General features: G+C 36.1%; 1 long non-coding RNA gene across 1 annotated transcript in view; it reads right to left on the bottom strand.

The window, feature by feature from the left end:
* LOC133089719 (uncharacterized) overlaps positions 1-17,598 on the bottom strand; it is a 381,544-nt gene that overhangs the window by 150,293 nt on the left and 213,653 nt on the right. The gene's annotated exons all lie outside the window — the stretch shown is intronic.

Here is a 17,598-nt window from a genome sequence, read left to right on the forward strand (position 1 = left end):
GGAAAACAGATCTCCACAAATCTTGCTTATATCTTTGAAAGAAAAGGTAACTGTGTCCAAATACCATGAAAGTTTGTGGGTTGGAAACAGACGCTGTTTCAGTGGACAAAAAGCAGAGAGAGGTGGAATTACTTAGGTAAAATGTGGGATGACTTAGGTAAAAGAAAAAAGAAATTGAATGTTTATAAAATCCTTTTTCTCAGCATGGATGTAACAGATTTAAAAAATATATTTTTATTTCCTTCATGCTCTAATCTGTAGTTCCAGAGGTACTTACTTAAGAAAAAGAATTAGAACAACTATAATACAAAGTTAGGTATGAAAGTTAATATTTACTGGGCATTAAAAAGGAAATAATTGCAAGTTAGACTTTTAAAAGTTGGCAAATACCATAAACATCACATGATAACAAAAATAAAAATATATTTTATTACTTAGCTGCCTAACACAGTTTGGTAATACTTTTATTCTTGTACTTTTGGCTGTTTACTTTTTCATCAACTCATCTGACAGCAATTTTTATAATCATAAAAATATTAAAATAATTAAGTCTTTTTATGGCAGAACTAAACATTTTTTATTGTTGAAATTTAGAAAAATTTCTTTCAGCTTTACAACTTATAATTGGTCATGTCACTTAATGCTAAGGTTGTAAAATTTGGGAAAATCTCTACCACTTTCTTTTATATACAAGATATGAGGTCTTAGGACACTTAGGTTTTTCTTGTTCAATTACTAGTCTTAAATATGTTTTTAATCAACAATACTCATTAACTTGCTTTTACCTCAATACCCACTCTAGAGGGTCATATTATGATTTTCATATTATGAGGAAACAAATTGCCTTTCATTAAACTGTGCTGAATAAAATTATTTCTCTATAAATCATTATTAAAGTTTTTGAAACTAATGGAAATCAAATAATTCATTAGAATGAACCTGCTGCAAACCTTTTTTGCATTCTCTTTTATTTGTAAAAATTGTGTTTTTCTTTATTATTTTTTTTCCTTCATTTTTTTGTGTACTGTTTTGGAATATTCTGATTTTTAAAAAATCTTCTTTATTCCCTCTGTTGTCATTTTATTATCTATATTTCCTTGATAATTGTAACTCTTTTCTCTAAGTTTATGATTTCTACCATCAGAATTTTAGTTTCTCTTGTGCTATAATAAGAGAGTTTTGGATATTTTAATTTTCTATCTTTTTTGGTTTCTACTAGGATACTTCCTTTTCTTCAATGTATAAATTTTGTTACAATCAAAAATTCTAGGGACTTCCCTGGTGGTGCAGTGGATAAGACTCCGCGCTCCCAATGCAGGGGGCCTGGGTTTGACCCCTGGTCAGGGAACTAGATCCCACATGCATGCCACAACTAAGAGTTTGAATGCCACAACTAAGGAGCCCACCTGCTGCAACTAAAACCTGGCACAACCAAATAAATAAATATTAAAAAAAAAATTCTGGAAGAGCACATAAAGTTTTTTGGATGTTTTTGTCAACTTGTTTACACTGAAAACTGCAGTTGTTCAGAATCTCTTCTCTGTATGGTTTAGCAGTAAACATGTCTACAAGTGAAGGTAGGCAAAATTTGGGAGGCAGAAATGAAGTATCAGTCATTATTACCTGAGGTCATCATTGTGTAGGGTTGATGAAAGATAAACATAGAGGTGCAGGTGGGTTCCCGGTTGTCCTTACTCTTCCCTGATCCAAGATCAATTTTCCTTAATGTTGTGTGTCCTATTGACCCACCCCATGTCCACTGTTTGACACTTCACTGTGAACTTAAAGCAGCAATAGCCACAAAGAACCAACAGCCTTCTATCAACCTCTATTAGTATTGCCATCCAGAATCCCACCATAGCAGCTCTGTATGCTTCATTTTCAGATTTGTTCACCTGTGCCAGGACTGATTTTTTTAATCTTTTAATTTTTTTTAGTGGACTTTATATCACCAGCCTTCCCAACAATTATGCAAGTTCTAATTCCTATCATAAATTCCATATTCTATAATATGCTTAGTGTTTCTTCTTCACTGATTAAACCATAACTGAAATACAAAGTTAACCAGAAATGATCACACACACAAGAGCAGATCAACTGTATTTTAAAGTTGATGCTCTACTATATTGTGCTACATACTTTGTAATAAGAGTCCTCTTATCCTACATACCTTGACTTATTGATAAATATGTGTAGGGAGTTTTGTCCCTGAAACACTTCTGACACAGTACAGTCTTGTGTTAATGGTATTTTCACATGCCCTTTCATTAGAACATTTCAGAATCAGACTTCATCAGAATGAAATGTATCAAATGGTAGGATGCAATCTGCATGTAAGGGTGCATAGAGCATGCTACTCTACATAAAGATAGACTCACTTCTGTATTACTGTTAACTGGTTTGTGCTCTATAATCAGCAAATTGCTAATAAGTTCTATTTCACATGTTTCCCAACCCAAAAGGAAGGAAAAGTCTGATCTACTTATACACTGTGTAATTAAGTATATTCCTGTTGGGAGAGAATGTCTACATTGGCTACTTCAATGGGATCTGAATCTCCTGTTTACAGTTTAACACAGGTGATCATTGGAAGAATTTCACATATATTACTGGCTTCATATACTTCAAAAATAGTTTCTCCTTCTCTGTCCACATATTTCTGGGACATGTGACAGAGAATGCTTTTGTATCCCTATGCTACCTCTGGCCCTGCACCTTTTGCCATGAAACCACATGAGTCAGCATACTGGGCATTAGAAATATTCTTTGATGCTATTACAACACTAGCGAAACAAATGATTGTTTAGGAATGGAGGTGATTGTGAACCACCCTAAATATATGCCAGAAAGCCAAATAAGAAATATTCCCAACTCAACAATTAGTTGCAATGCTCATAATGCTTAATAATGCTCTTAAATACTATCATTTACTTACAGTATTTCCTACTGTTTATAGTTGATTTATGATTTCATGTTTTTAATATCCAGTACTTTATTACATTTAGTGAGTCTATTTTAAAGTTTTTATTTTATTTTATTATTATTTTTTGGTGCTTGTGTTTTTTTTTAATTGGCATATAGTTGTTTTACAATGTTGTGTTAGTTTCTGCTGTACAACAAAGTGAATCAACTATATGTATACATATACCCCTTCCCTCTTGGACCTCCCTCCCACCCCCCCATTCCACACATTTTTAATTTAGGATTCCTGTACCTTCATTGAGTGTGAATCACTTCTTGACTGTTCCTACACTAGCAGAATGCAAGTTTCCTAGTCCACTCTTCACCAAATGTGGCATCTTTTAAGAATCCCAACTTCATGTGGTTTCTCAGTTCTTGCTCCTCACATTCAATGGGTGCCTGGCCTCCTTTCCTATCCCTGAACTAGTATTCCTACTTGTTAAGACTCTGGTTACCAAGACCAGCTACCACAGAGCTATCACCACCATTGTGGCAGCAGATTTAGTGTCATTTTTTAATTAGCTGCTATGATTATTATTTCCCTCTAGTTTCTGACAATGGTAATTTTTCTTTCTTTCTAGTGAGTCCAGCAATGTATTGAAAATAATTTAAAAGAATTATTTTCTTTAGCCATCATTTTTATGAAGTTGTACTGCAGGGTTTCAGGGTACCCAGGCTGCTATATATTCAGAGCTGAGAGTCAATGAACCCCAGTTGAAACAGGTCCATATGTGTATTAATTGACTGAATATACACAATACTATGCTAGATACTGCATCAGGATGGCCTCTGGGAAATTAATGCTTCACAGAGGATTGTGCACAAAACAGATCTTCAATAAATGCATATTGAAAAGTGTTTGTTGAAGATCAATAAGAGTAGTAAATTAAACGTTGGAGGCTGAGGTTAAATACATTTTACTGCATTTAGGCTCAAGTTATTAATTGAATGTATTCAGGGAAGATTTACCATGGGAATTCCAGACCCAGAAAGTGAAGAGAATGATGATCTAGGATTGATGCCCCCAATCAACCAATTGGATTTTCATGCTATAAGCCATTTCTTTCAGGTGGTAGAGAACTACTGGCAAGTTTCATATCAAACAGGAGCAATGACGCCCCCCAGCCTGTGTGTTAGGGAAGTGGCAAGAGGGGGACTCAAGCTCTAACAGGTCAGTGTGGAAAAGGTCAGCTGCACAAATACTGTCACTCAGAATTCTACTGGAACTAAGAACCAAGCCTCTCTGGAACTTCTTTCCTCTCTTTACAAAACAACAAAGATAACTTGGCTTTAATTTCTCAAGGTTATTTTGTAAACAGATGAACCAAATTGATCAAATCCAGCCAATACAGTACAAATGCTTGCTGAGTAGGATTTTAAAAATTGTTTTTCATTGGGTAGAGAGGAAATGTATACCTTCTTTGGAGGCAGTAAAACGTAAGTAAGATTTAAACAGATTTTAATGCATCCACTTTTGAGTTAATCACATTCTTTATCCCCTGTGCCTTGAAAAATATTTATAGGATGTTTTCATATAATTTCTTTATCCATGAGTTAAGTATAACGTACATATTTTCATCACATAAGATAGAGAATAAATACAGCAAAATCATCAAAACAATTTTATTAAAAAGTACCATATACTACTGATATACCACATCCAGGTCTCACAAAAATGACTATTGAGACTTCAGTGGGAGGCAAATGGACTTACAAATCAAAAAAATGAAAAGACCAAGAACCCACTTAAAAATGGTCAAAAGACATGAATAGACGACATTATACACAAATATATATATATATATACACACACACATACACACATAGTTTTTAAAAAATAAGTATTTGAAAAGGTACTAAACATTTTTAGGATCATGGAAATTCAAAATTAAATCTTAATGATTTTTTATTCACTAGAATGATTAAAATTTTAAAAATCTCAATAACACCCAATGTTGGAGAGAATCAGCTGGAACCATCATAAATCTTTGGTGAGAGTGTAAAATGGTGCAACCATTTGGCAGAAATATTTGCAAGCTCTTATAAAGTTAAACACATATGACCCAGCAATTCCACTCCTAAGTAATTACCCAAAATAAATGAAAACATATGTCTATATAAAAGACTTTTACAAAAACGTATTAGCAGGCTTATTCATAATAACCAGAAAATGGGAACAGTCCAAATGCCCATCAGCAAGTCAACAGATGAAGAAATTTTGGTGTATTCATGCAACGAAATGTTACCCAGAAAGAAAAGTAAATTAACCACGGATACACTCAGCAACATGGCTGAAACTTACAGATATTAAACTGAGCGACAGAAGCTAAGTATAAGAGAATACTTTTAAGTTCCATTTATATGAAGTTCTAGAACCAGAAAAATTGACCTGAGGTGATAGAATATATAAAGGGGCTGATTCTGAGAGAAAGGGATTGCACAGAAACTGATGTGAGTAATGGTTCTGGGATGATACAGATGTTCTCTTCTTTGTGGGTGATGGTTATGTGGTTGGACACGACTGTCAAAACTGAACACTAAAGAAATGGGCATTTTACTATATATAAAATACACGATCATTTAAAAAAATCTAAATGCACTGCCTTCAGAAATTCAGAGTTCCTCACCACTGGAAGTCTTCAAGCAAAGACCAAGAGACGGAAACACTAAACTGGACAAGATGCATGGCTTTTGAACTTCAAAGTGCATTGGAATCACTTAGAGAGTTTGTCAAATCTACAGAATCAAAGTATCCCAACTCCCAGAGACTCATTTAATAGGAATAAGATGGGACTCAGGTACCCTTACTTTTAATTGGCACCTACCCTCAAAAATTCTGAAAAATATGGGTCAGTTATTCATCTATCAATTCAAGAAGCAATGAAAGGACAGTCAGGAATAACTACCTTTCACAATTTTCAATACTCCTATTTCTAAATTTAAAGAAGGAAATCATGATGAGAAATATGGTTGATGTGTTCTATAGATGGACACACTTCAGTATATTATTATGAAATATATTAAATAAGTATGTTTTATTCATTATTTTCAATCAAGGCAATTTAAAATTTGTTCTCTTTGGTTCCCCATATCTATTTATTTGATACATTTGAGAAAGTTACATAATCTTCTCTTAACAATAAAAGGATCAATGCCAGTTTTTCAGGAAACAACAAACAAAAATGTGAGCAAACCTGTAAAGACTTGCTAAACCTACACACTCTCAGTTTATTTTCAAATGAGTGGCTTCTACTACACATATACCCATTTGATATCTATCAGGCTGTGTATTTTTATTTTACATTAATTACTCTAATTTTAATAGTGTTCTCATGTAAGCACAAAGCCAAAAAAAAAAAAAAAAAAAGAAACAGATAAGGGTAAAAGAAAAGATTGTTAGGGGTATTATCTTTTCTCTTTGTGAACCTTACAGATATCTGTTTTGTATACATAATCCTAGAATACAGAGGAAGGGAGGTTGACTACTCAGAAGGTAACTTGAGCTGTCTTGAAGAAGTGGTGGTTTGGACAAAGGGAAAAGTCATTTCAAGTAGTGGAAAGAGCATGCACTAAAGTGTAAGAAATGGAAAATATCGCTACTGCAATTATAGATTTGGTATGATGAAAGATGTGTTTTGAGGAGTGAAGGTGAGGGGGACACTCAAGGAGTTTAAGCAATGAAACAATATGATAAAAATCTGATGTGTTATAAATCCCACTCTGTGGCATTGTGAAGAATAAATTGGAAGTTTAACAGGGAAGAGCTAAATTGGACTCCACATTGGATCTGTTTCTTTGACTTTAACCTTTGCTTTTCATTGCTTTTGTTATTATAATCATACATAATGGCCTGTCTCAGGGAACCCTGCCTACCTGTGAATGGCTGCAAGAAAAAAGAAAAAGTAACACATCCCCTCACCAAGGCTGGTCATTCCAGGAGATGTTTTGCAAGACTGATGGCCTTTTACTTTAGCTCCTCACCTCCTCTCCCTCTCTGATTCTATAAAAGAAACTGGCATCCACACCCAGATAAGATGGTTTTTCAGAGACACTAGTCTGCCATCTTCTTGGTCTGCCGGCTTTGAATAAAGTCTTATTCTCTGCCTCAACACCTCATCTCGATTCACTGGCCTGTCATGCGGTGGCAAGCAGAGCGAGGCTGGACTCAGTAACAGAAGGCGTGTGGCAGAGATAAGACATGAGGCAGAGAGCTTTATGGTTCAAGTGACAAATGATAAGGAGGGTCTAAGCAAAGGCAGTTCTGTGAAAGGTGAATAGGAGGAAAAAATTGCATAGATTTTTAAGAGACTGTATATGAAGAGTAAAGGTTATGAAACAATCCAAAATGAGGCCTGGAGATGGAATGAATCGAAGGATCGGAAATGAAATGCAATAGCGGATTTGGTGTGCACAGATGGGGGAAGAAAGTAAAGATTAGTTTCAAACATACTTGTATTTGTTACCATAGCCATGCTGTTCCAGCAAGCTGTTAGAAACTGAGATAAGAATTTAAGAAATGAGGTCCCTACTATCCACATAATGTTGTTTCTGGAAAAGGTTTTCTGACAAAAACAAAGAATGACAATCAATTCATTAGTAGGGATGAGAGCTGTGGTTCAAAACAGAGAGGAGCATCCTTAGCTCAGGAGAGGAGACTAAGGCATTTCACTAAGTTTATAGTGGTAACATTCTGTCCTAGGTGAATATCCACACTTGGAAAGCTAATAGGATTTCTACAAGGGCGAAGACTCAACAAATGAAAATGCAGCTCATATTAACACATTAATCCTGATAAACTATGACCAAGAGACTGATTCTCGATTGAACAGAAAAAAAATGAAAGAAGAAAACTGAAGGACCTGAAGGTAACTTTTCTCAAAGGGCAGATGAAAGTAATAAAGTTTAAAATTGTACAATAAGAAAGATTAAAAGAAACTTAGCAAGCCATGTCTCAAAATGAAGGATAATCAGTAGTTATGATGCTTCTACACACAAAATACGTCCTGGGGCCAGACAGAGACTTTTAAAATCAAAGTCATTGAAATAAGAATAAACTATTATCTATTTTACTTATGTGAGGTTTATGATTTCTAGATATGAAAATAATCTCTATGTCTCCCCCAAAATGTTGTTTTGTAAATAATCCCCATTGACTTTTCCTTCTGTTCTACATCTTTTTCAATACATATTCTTTTTTATCCCTAAATGAAAGAGAAAGGTTTCAAGAATATTAAAGTGATGTGCTTTTACTGTTTGATTAAGGTGAACGTCATATTTGAACCAAAGTTCTTCCAGGTACTGAGTCTAACAATTTATTTTTATTATAAAGTGGTCAGATTTAAAAAATTGTTATGATAAGGATTTAATTTGAATGAAATGAAAGTTATATTTTCTTTTTAAAGGCTAGTAAAACCAAACTTCACACTGCAGTATTTGGTTTAGTTTTTAGATTTTCCAAACCTGTTCACTTATTTTCAAAGAAATATTCAATGATAGAGCAATAGTTAAACTCTATGCAAAATATGCAGTGTAGTGTAAACATGAGAAGAGTAATAGACAAAAGTTATTGAAAAGTTATAGATCCTTGGCTATGTGGAATCATTTTCAGAATTATCCATTAACTATAGTTTAGCTGGAATGTTTTCAGGTTCAGTTAAGATCTGAGAAGCAATTAAATAAGCATAACTTTTTTTTTTTCAAGTCAAGGATGACAATATTTAAATCTTAGCAATCAGTAATGACTTCTGTCTTCAGATTAAGGACACTTCGGTTAAAAAAATTTGTTTTTTTTACAACGGCAATAAGGAAAAGTCATCTGCTAAAGGAATTATGTGCTTTGCAAGTCAGGCAAGAAAAAAACAAAACACAAAACAAAAGCCTTGGAGTTTAACAGTTAAAAAAAATGCTGACAAGTTTAACTGCAGTGGTTCAAATAATGCTAATAGAATACATCATTACCATACCTATTATAGCTGCATAGACACACATCTTACTAAATAATATTGAGTGATGCAGCCCTTAATATTTGCAGTCATTTCAGAATTGCATCTGAAAATAATCTTTAGAATTTCAAAATAGGACAAAAGGAGGTATTAAAAGTAAACTGTTTTGTGAAAACTATTTAACTTTGTGTTGTATCCTAAAAAAATAAATACTAAAAATTATTGTTTACTCAATGCCATTCTCCTCTGACAAACAGGTGCGTTTATCAACATCACTACATGACTGATTTTTAGTTGTGCGATTGAGGAATAAGTACTGCTCACATATGAAACAATGGAAGTTAAGCCTGCCTGCTAATTTCACCTTTCTGAAAGTGTCAGATGACTTCTAAGGACACAAAGTGAAGAAACATTCAGCAGAAACCAAAGATGAGGCAGAGAAAAACTTAGCCCTCGTCATGGTTAATGTATTCTCTGACTTGCTGAGAACCTCAGTTTTCTCGGGTACCACCGTCACCAAGGCAGGGGCAGATTGCTGGTAAGTGTGAATTATAATGGCCACAGGCACCTCCTAGTTCTGCACAGCTTTCAATTGGTGGATAATTGCTTTGGGGATAAAACACAGACTAAAATTTCCAGCTTTCTGAATTTAAATAGTTGAGAGTTCTGTTTTCCTCAGAGTAATGTTTACTAGCTACTCTAAAGCACAAAGTCTTAGTGGCTTAGTATTAGTATACAATACATATATGTTTATTTTTCACTCACATTACAGCCCAGTGTGGTTAGCGGCTCTCCTGGGCATCCCCAATTCAACAAGTGCAGCTCTGCCATCCTAGGGACTTTTGATTCCTACCACAGGAATGGGGGAAGGTAGTGACAGTGAGAGCATGAGTGAGAGAGAGCAGTGTGGATAATAGCACATGGGGTTTCATAAGGCTGGTTGTGGCATATACAGTGATTCTGTATCACATCCATTGGACAGACCATAGTCACATGGCTCTCATCTGACTAGAAGGAAGGTTAGTAAATATAGTCTTCCTGTGTTTCCAGAAGAAAAATGAAAATGGTTTTCTGAACATACATTATTTCTGCCACTTTTTAAAAAAGCAAAACTAAATCTAAATTCCTTTAAAAGCCTACATGCTTTTAATGCTGAATAGATGTTTGAGGAAATTATGAACTTGAATGTTGATACTGCTACTAGGTATATATTGAGACTAAATTCTCATTGCACAACCACCACTATTCCAGACAAAATTGGCCAAAGTAAAGCAGAAATAAGTGCTACAAAACCTGAGTATTTATGATGGGGATAGAAGTGGTGGTGAAGGAACCAGCAAAGAAGTTACACTAATATAGTTGGTATGAACTCTAAAAGTTTCTGTTAATATTTTCTTTCTTTAGTATATCTTATCTTTAGATTGATTATTATTAGATTGATTAAAACACAGTGTCTTTGCAGAAAGAAACTGGTAACTTAATCATTTATCATTCTAAATATCTAGTGAACATGAGCATACTCTCATATTACTTGATTTTTTTTGTTCTTCCTTTCACTTTCATTTTCTGTTGTTCTTATTTTTATTTTTGCCCCCAAGTAACTATTCTTTTACACCCATCTTGTATGATGCAATATGTGCTGTTGATACCATGACACTCCCATTAAATTTACTCACATATTCTGAGCTCATTTTACTGGATATTCCATTCTAGCTCCTGGGGCACCCTACAGAACAGTAATGAATGAAGCTGGCTCTTCAAAATCCCTTTAATATTATACCATGGGACATGGATTATTCACCAGTCACTTGAGAGAATTATTCCCCTTTGCCTCTTAAACTTAGTAAAACAGAATGCTGTCAATCATTTGATACTCCATGCAAATACCAGGGAACAGAGTGTTTGATGTTCATGAGATTTTCTTCTCAAAGACTCAAACCATTGGATTAAGAAATTAAATCTCTTTCATGTGAACTTAGATATTCCCTTTGGCAGATGACATAAAAAGACATAGGAATAAACTCAGAGACATCACCATGCATGTGAACAAGAATCGTTACATGGTAAAGAAATGAAAGAGAAATAGAAACTTCAACATACCAACCTACGTTTATCAAGCCTATCACCTGCTATTTAAACCTGAGTTAAAATTCTTAATGCTTGGGAAAGTCATACAACATTAGAATGTAAAAAAATAGAATTCTGTTTTCTGGTCCAGGATGTAAGGATCTTGGAAATTGTCACTCCAGTACTCACAACAAGAAAGAAAATCTGAACAAACAAAATCAACAACTTGTCTTAGAGCCATCAGAGAATTGAGGTCACAGGGCAAAATACTACTCCCCAAATTGGAGAGACAAACAAGAATATACAGAAAATAACAGCTTACTGGAGCAGAAGCCCAGGAGTGAATCCCACCAAGGGAGGCAGTACCAGGGTAGGGAAATTTAAACTGTAAGTAACTAAGTGCTAGTCTCAGTGTTGACAAACTTGAAAATTAAAACTCCAGGGGTTGGGGGAGGGCAGTCTTAGGGGAAGCTTCACACTGTTGTGATTTTACCTCTAAGAGCCCCACCAAGTTCTCATAGTAAAGATCAGGAAAAAACTCCCTCATGATTTTGGCAGAGGGAGGGAAAAAATCACCACAGGAAATACTCCCAGAGTATTCTGTTCTTCTTACCAAGGCCTGCCCTCAAAAGAAACTATTCTATCAGAGCTTAAGTGGTGACTGGGGTTTTACCAGAGCCTAACCCATCTAGGGGAAGAGAAACTCCCACGCTCTGTAGTTTTATATATGGAGGAAGGAAAGTATGTAACTCCAGCCACATCTAGCTTTCTCGTCCTATCTATGGAGGTGGGGATGGGGGTGGGGTGTTGGGAAACAGTTGTGAAAGTCACAGCTCAGGGTCACAGAGTCACTAAAAGACTAATACCCAATCCTAGGACTACAGAATGCTGTCGTAGACAGCTTGGGTTGCTATAACCAAAAGTTCAGACTGGGTAGCACATAAGCAACAGAAATTTATTTCTCACAGTTCTGGAGGCTAGGAAGTCCAAGGTTATGGCAAGGGCAATGCACCGTCTGGTTTAGAGATGCCTGTCTTCTGTGTCCTCACATGGCTGAAGGGGTGAGAGAGCTTTCTGGGGTGTCTTCTATAAAAGCACTAATATCTTTCATGAGGACTTCACCTCATGATCTAATCATCCCTGAAAGGCCTCACCTCCTAACATCACGACGTTGGGGGTTAGGATTTCAATATGTGAATTTTGGGGAATACAAACATTTAGTCCATAATAGGGCTGTAGAATGCTTCCTCTTTCCTCCCTCCAACATTACCACCACATCAGTAGGGCTCCTGTGTAATAACAGGGAAATACAAATGAAAGAACAGCACATCTCAGACCTTATTTGAGAAGAAGTCTCAGATAACAGGAAAAATAAAAACAAGGACACCAGAGGAAATTTTAGCCTCTGGCACCTATAACAAACAGTAAATACAGCCTAACTTGTAACTAGACAAACGTAAACGTCACATAAATGACCTATTTATCTTAGTTTTATTGCCTGGTATATCATGGTCAGCTTTCAACAAAATATTACAAGCTATTCTAAAAGTCAAAAACAAACTATGAAGAGACAGAACATCAAAACCAAACTCAGATAGAGCAAAAATGTTGGATTATCAGACCAGGAATTTAAAACAACAATGATTAATATGAGTTCTAATGGAAAAGGTGGGCAAAATACAAGAACAGATGGATAATGTAAGGAGAAAGATGGAAATTCTGAGAGAATCACAAGGAAATGCTAGGTATCAGAAACACTGTGATAGAAATGAAGGATTCATTTGATGGGCTCATCAGTAGAATGAACAAAACTAAGTAAAGAATCAAAGAATCAGTGAGTTTGAAAAACAGTAAGACAAACCGCCAAAACTAAAAAGTAAAGAGAAAAAAATGAAACAGAACAGCACAGCCAATAACTATGGGACAATTACAAAAGTTGAAACATAGATATGATGAAAATACCATAAGGAGAAGAGAAAGAAACAGAAGACATATTTGAAATAATGACTGAGAATTTTACCAAAATTAAATAAAGTTATCAAAGCACAGATCCAGTAAGCTCAGAGAACAGTAAGCTGGAAAAAGACCAAAAGATATATTCAGCCATATCATATTCATACTGTAGTAAATCAAAGACAAAGAGAAAAATCTTCAGATAAGCCAGGTGTAGGAACACCTTACTTATAGATGAACAAAAATAAGAATTATATCAGACTTCTCAACAGAAGTCATGCAACAAGAAGAGAGTGGAGTGAAGCTTTAAAACATTGAAGGAAAACCAAAAACAAAACCAAGTCACCAAACTAGAATTCAGTATCCAGTGAAATTATCCTTTAAAATAGAAGGAGAACCACTTTCTCAAACAAAAAACTGTGGGAAATTTTCACCAGTAGAACTACCTTGCAAGAAATGTTAAAGGTAATTCTTCAGAGAGAAGGAAAACGATATAGTTCAGAAACTCATATCTACATAAAGGAAGAGCATTAGAGAAGGGAAAAGCGAAGGTAAAATAAATCATATATTTTTATTATTCTTTTTATTGACATATAGTTGATTTACAATGAAATACTGTTTCATGTGTACAATGAAGTGATTCAATATTTTATAGATTATACCCCATTTAAAAATATTATAAAATATTGCCTATACTCTCTGAATTGTAAATTACATACTTGTATCTTATTTATTTTATGTCTAGTAGTCTGTACCTCTTAATCCCCTTCCCCTATCTTTCGCCTTCACCTAACACTCTCCCCGCTAGTAACCACTAGTTTGTTCTCTGTATCTATGAGTCTGTTTCTGTTTTGTTATGTTCATTTTTTTGGTTTTATTTTTTGGAATAGTTACCTATCCTGGTCTTGAAGGTGTGTCCTTATGTGGGAATGTCCCTATGCAATCTGCATGTGCCCAGTGGCTTTGGTGGGAGAGGTGGATCTGAAGTGAACACAGTTTGTGTCTTTCCCCGGGGTGCACTGGCAGCCATCGCCTTGGTGGGAGGTGGGGCTGGAGTTGGAGGGGCTAGAGCCACAGTCAGGTGCTAACCAGGGCCTTTCCTAAGCTCAATGGCTGTCGCTGCCTTATTGGGGGTGGGATCAGGGTCCAAGTGCCTGGAGCAGGACCCCTAATGGAATTGGGTTTCTCCAGACTGTGACGGTTGTCTCCGCCTTGATTTGGGGTATGGACAGGGCCAGAGGGCTTGAGGCTGCACTTCTATGGTGGTTTCACTTATGCCGTGGTATGCATGCCTTGGTTAGAGGCTGGTTCAGGGCCAAAAGGGCTGGTCATGCACTACTGAGCTGGCTCTCTCCCAAGTGTGTTCAGGGATCCGTGCTCAGGCAATGCAGGTTTCTGCCCTGGAGTTGGCCTCGCTCCCTTCCAAGTTTGTGAAGGGACTCATGCTCTGGAGTGGTGGTCTCCACCCTGGAGCCAGTGTAGCTCCTTCCAGAGTGTGTGAACCAACTTGTGTGCACCAACGTGTGTGCTTTCAATGGCTGCCTCTGCCCTGGTCAGAGGGAGGGCCGGCGTCTAAACGCTCTGTTCCCTCCAAGTATCTGCACTCTCTTTGGCCACAGCAGCCTCTGTCTTACTGGGGAGCAACAGTGAAGCAAGAGAGGCTAGAATAGCAGTCCAGTGCACGCTGGGGTGATCCTGGCAAGTTGGCTAGAGCTCCAGGCAGTTTTTAATCTGCTGCCTCTGTACCGTCACCGAGAATAAGCAAGCCTGTGCATGTGCTTAAGAGCAGAGTCTCGGTTTCTTACAGCCCTCCTTTAGTAAGCCCCACTGGTTTTCAAACCAGCTGATGGGGGCTCCTCTTCCTGGAGTCAGACCCCAGGGCTGGGGAGACTAATGCACGGTTTAAACTTCTCGCTCCCAGGGAGGATCCCCGAGCCTGTGATAGCCCCATCCTCTTCCTAGTTGCCTGCTAGGGGTTCAGATCCCGATCAGGTCACTTCTTCCTTCCTATAAGACTCTGTGTGGATCTTTCTTTACAGCTTTGGTTGTAGAAGAGCCGTCCTGCTATTCCCCAGGTTGATTTCAGTGAGTTGTTCTATACGTAGTTGTTGTTTTGTTGTGTTCCTAGGGGAAGTTGAGCGCAGCATCCTCCTACTCTGCCATCTTTATCCCACCTCTCTATTTTTATTAATTAATTTAGCAGGTAACAGTTTGTTCAAAATAATAATGGCAACCATATATTCCATGAATACAGCTCATGGATAAGTGAAATAAATGACAGGAATGTTCTCAGGAATGGGAGGAAGAAATTGGGAATATTCTGTTATCTTCACTACCTGTGAAGTGGTATAGTGTTATCTGAGAGTATACTTGGATTACCTATAAATGTATGTAGCAAACTCCAGGGCAGTGACTAAAATAAATTTTTAAAGTATAATTGATATGGTAAGAGCAGAGAGAAAAAGAAATTATATAAAATGCTCAGTTAAAATAAGAGAAGTCAGATGAAGAGTGGAAAACAAAACAAACGAACAAAGAACAAGGGCAAAAAATAAAAATAGTAATAAATACGGTAGATATTAAACTATATCAATAATCATTTTAAACAGCCATGGCCTAAATACATCAGAGAAATGACAGAGAATTTACAGGTGGATAAAAAAAGATCCAACTATATATTTTCTACAAAAAATCGACCATAAATATAAAGAGACTGATATATTAAACCTAAAGGGATGGAGACAGATATACCATGCTAACACTGATCAAAGAAGCAGGAGTAGCTACATTAATTTCATACAAAGCAGACTTCATAGTAAGGAAAATTACCAGGGATACAGTGGACCACTAATTAATGTTAAAAAGGGCAGTTACCAAGGAGACATAATAACCATTTGATATGTAGGCACTGAACAATAAAATATCAAAATATGTGAGGCAAAAACTAATAGAACTGCAGGGAGAAATAGATGAATCTACTATTATGGTTGGAGACTTCAACACTCCCCTAACAGTAATTGATATGACAACTTGATATCATTCTAAAAATTGTAACATATATGATTTTTTTGTTCATATCTAAAAATCTTTGCCAAAATAGGTCAAATTTTCCTTAATGCTTTCCTCTATAAATTTTATAAATTTACATTTTGTATTTAGGTCTATAATCCATTATTTAAATTTAGGTCTATGATGCATTATTTACATTTAGGTATATGAGGCACTTTTTTAATAATGCAGGAAATATGAGGTGTTTCATTGTTTGCATATTTTGTTCTTGTATATTGTGACCCTGTAAATTATTGTTTTGATAGGCTTTTCTAGATTCTTTTGGACTACCTACATAAACAATCATGTTTTCTTCAAATACATATTTTATCCCTTTAATCCCTATGCTTTTTACCTCTTTTTCTTGCCTTTTTGCAAAGGCTAGGGCAGCTGGTAAAAAGATGAATAGGAAGGAGTGTTTAGGGCTGACATCCTTGCTTTATTCCTGATGTTAGGAGAAAAGCAGTCAGCTTTTCCATAATCAGTTTGATGTTAGTAATAATTTTTTATAGATATATTTTATTTATTAAAGGAAATTCCTTTCCATTCCTAGTTTGCGTAGTTTTTATCAGCAATAAATGTTAAATTTTGACATGTGATTTTTCTGCATCTAGTATGATGATCATTTTTTAAAATTTTGTTAATTAATATAGCAGATTGCATTGATTGATTTTCAAATGTTGAATGAACCTTACCATCCTGGGACAGACCTTATTTCATTACAATGTATTTTTTTATAGGGTAATAGGTACAGGACTTTTGTATGAGTAGTTATGATAATTTGGCTAGCAGTTAAGCTCTGTTTGATGTTTGTTGTAGCTGTAGGCCCCAAAGGCTGCAAGTTCCTGGTGTGAGCTTGTTTTATCCACATCTCTTGTCCTTGGGGCTTCCCTTTGTAGTATCCTCAAAGAGAATGTGTCTACAAGCGCTTTCATCTGTAACCACTGTTGTTATTAATGGGGGCTTCTTTGGCTGGCGGTAGATGTGATGGAAGAGGTGTTCCCTATTCTTTTAAAGAAGTCTCTTTCTTACAATGGGCCTTTCTTGGGGGTGTGACCTTTTTCAGTGTGTCTGGCCCTCTCAGGGATAAAACTTTTTTCCTCACTGTCCCCTAATTTCTTCTCTGGCTACAACATTCCCATTCTATTTTTTTTTTGAAGCTCTCTTCCCTGTTGACTATAGCTTTGATTCATTTACTTTTTTTTTTTTTTTTAAACTTAGGTAAGACTGGAAAGCAGGAGTGGACTGGAAAAGGGTGATGGTTGCCTTTACCCACCTGGGATGTTTCAGAATTATCCTCTGGTGAAATTCTTCCCCTGATTATAGGACCTTTGTAAGGGTCTAAGAGGGTGCAGGGACAGTTATTCTTCCTCTCCCTGAACTGAGTTCACATGGAGATTTTTCTGGGACCCTCTCTTTGAGAACATGGCAAGGTTCCTGGAGGAAAAGCCTGAAAAAGTGTGGGACTGCCTTTTGACTGTAGCCTTTAGAAGCTTCTCACTCCCATTCTAGTCCTTTCTCAGTCCCCTGCAATTATTTCAAATTACTATTCAAGGTTCCTAATAGCTTCAAATACTATTTAAGACATTTATTTACTTAAGCACACTTACAATCATATATATATATG

The sequence above is a fragment of the Eubalaena glacialis genome, chromosome 4, assembly GCF_028564815.1.
Source record: "Eubalaena glacialis isolate mEubGla1 chromosome 4, mEubGla1.1.hap2.+ XY, whole genome shotgun sequence".
Classification (NCBI taxonomy): Eukaryota; Metazoa; Chordata; class Mammalia; order Artiodactyla; family Balaenidae; genus Eubalaena; species Eubalaena glacialis.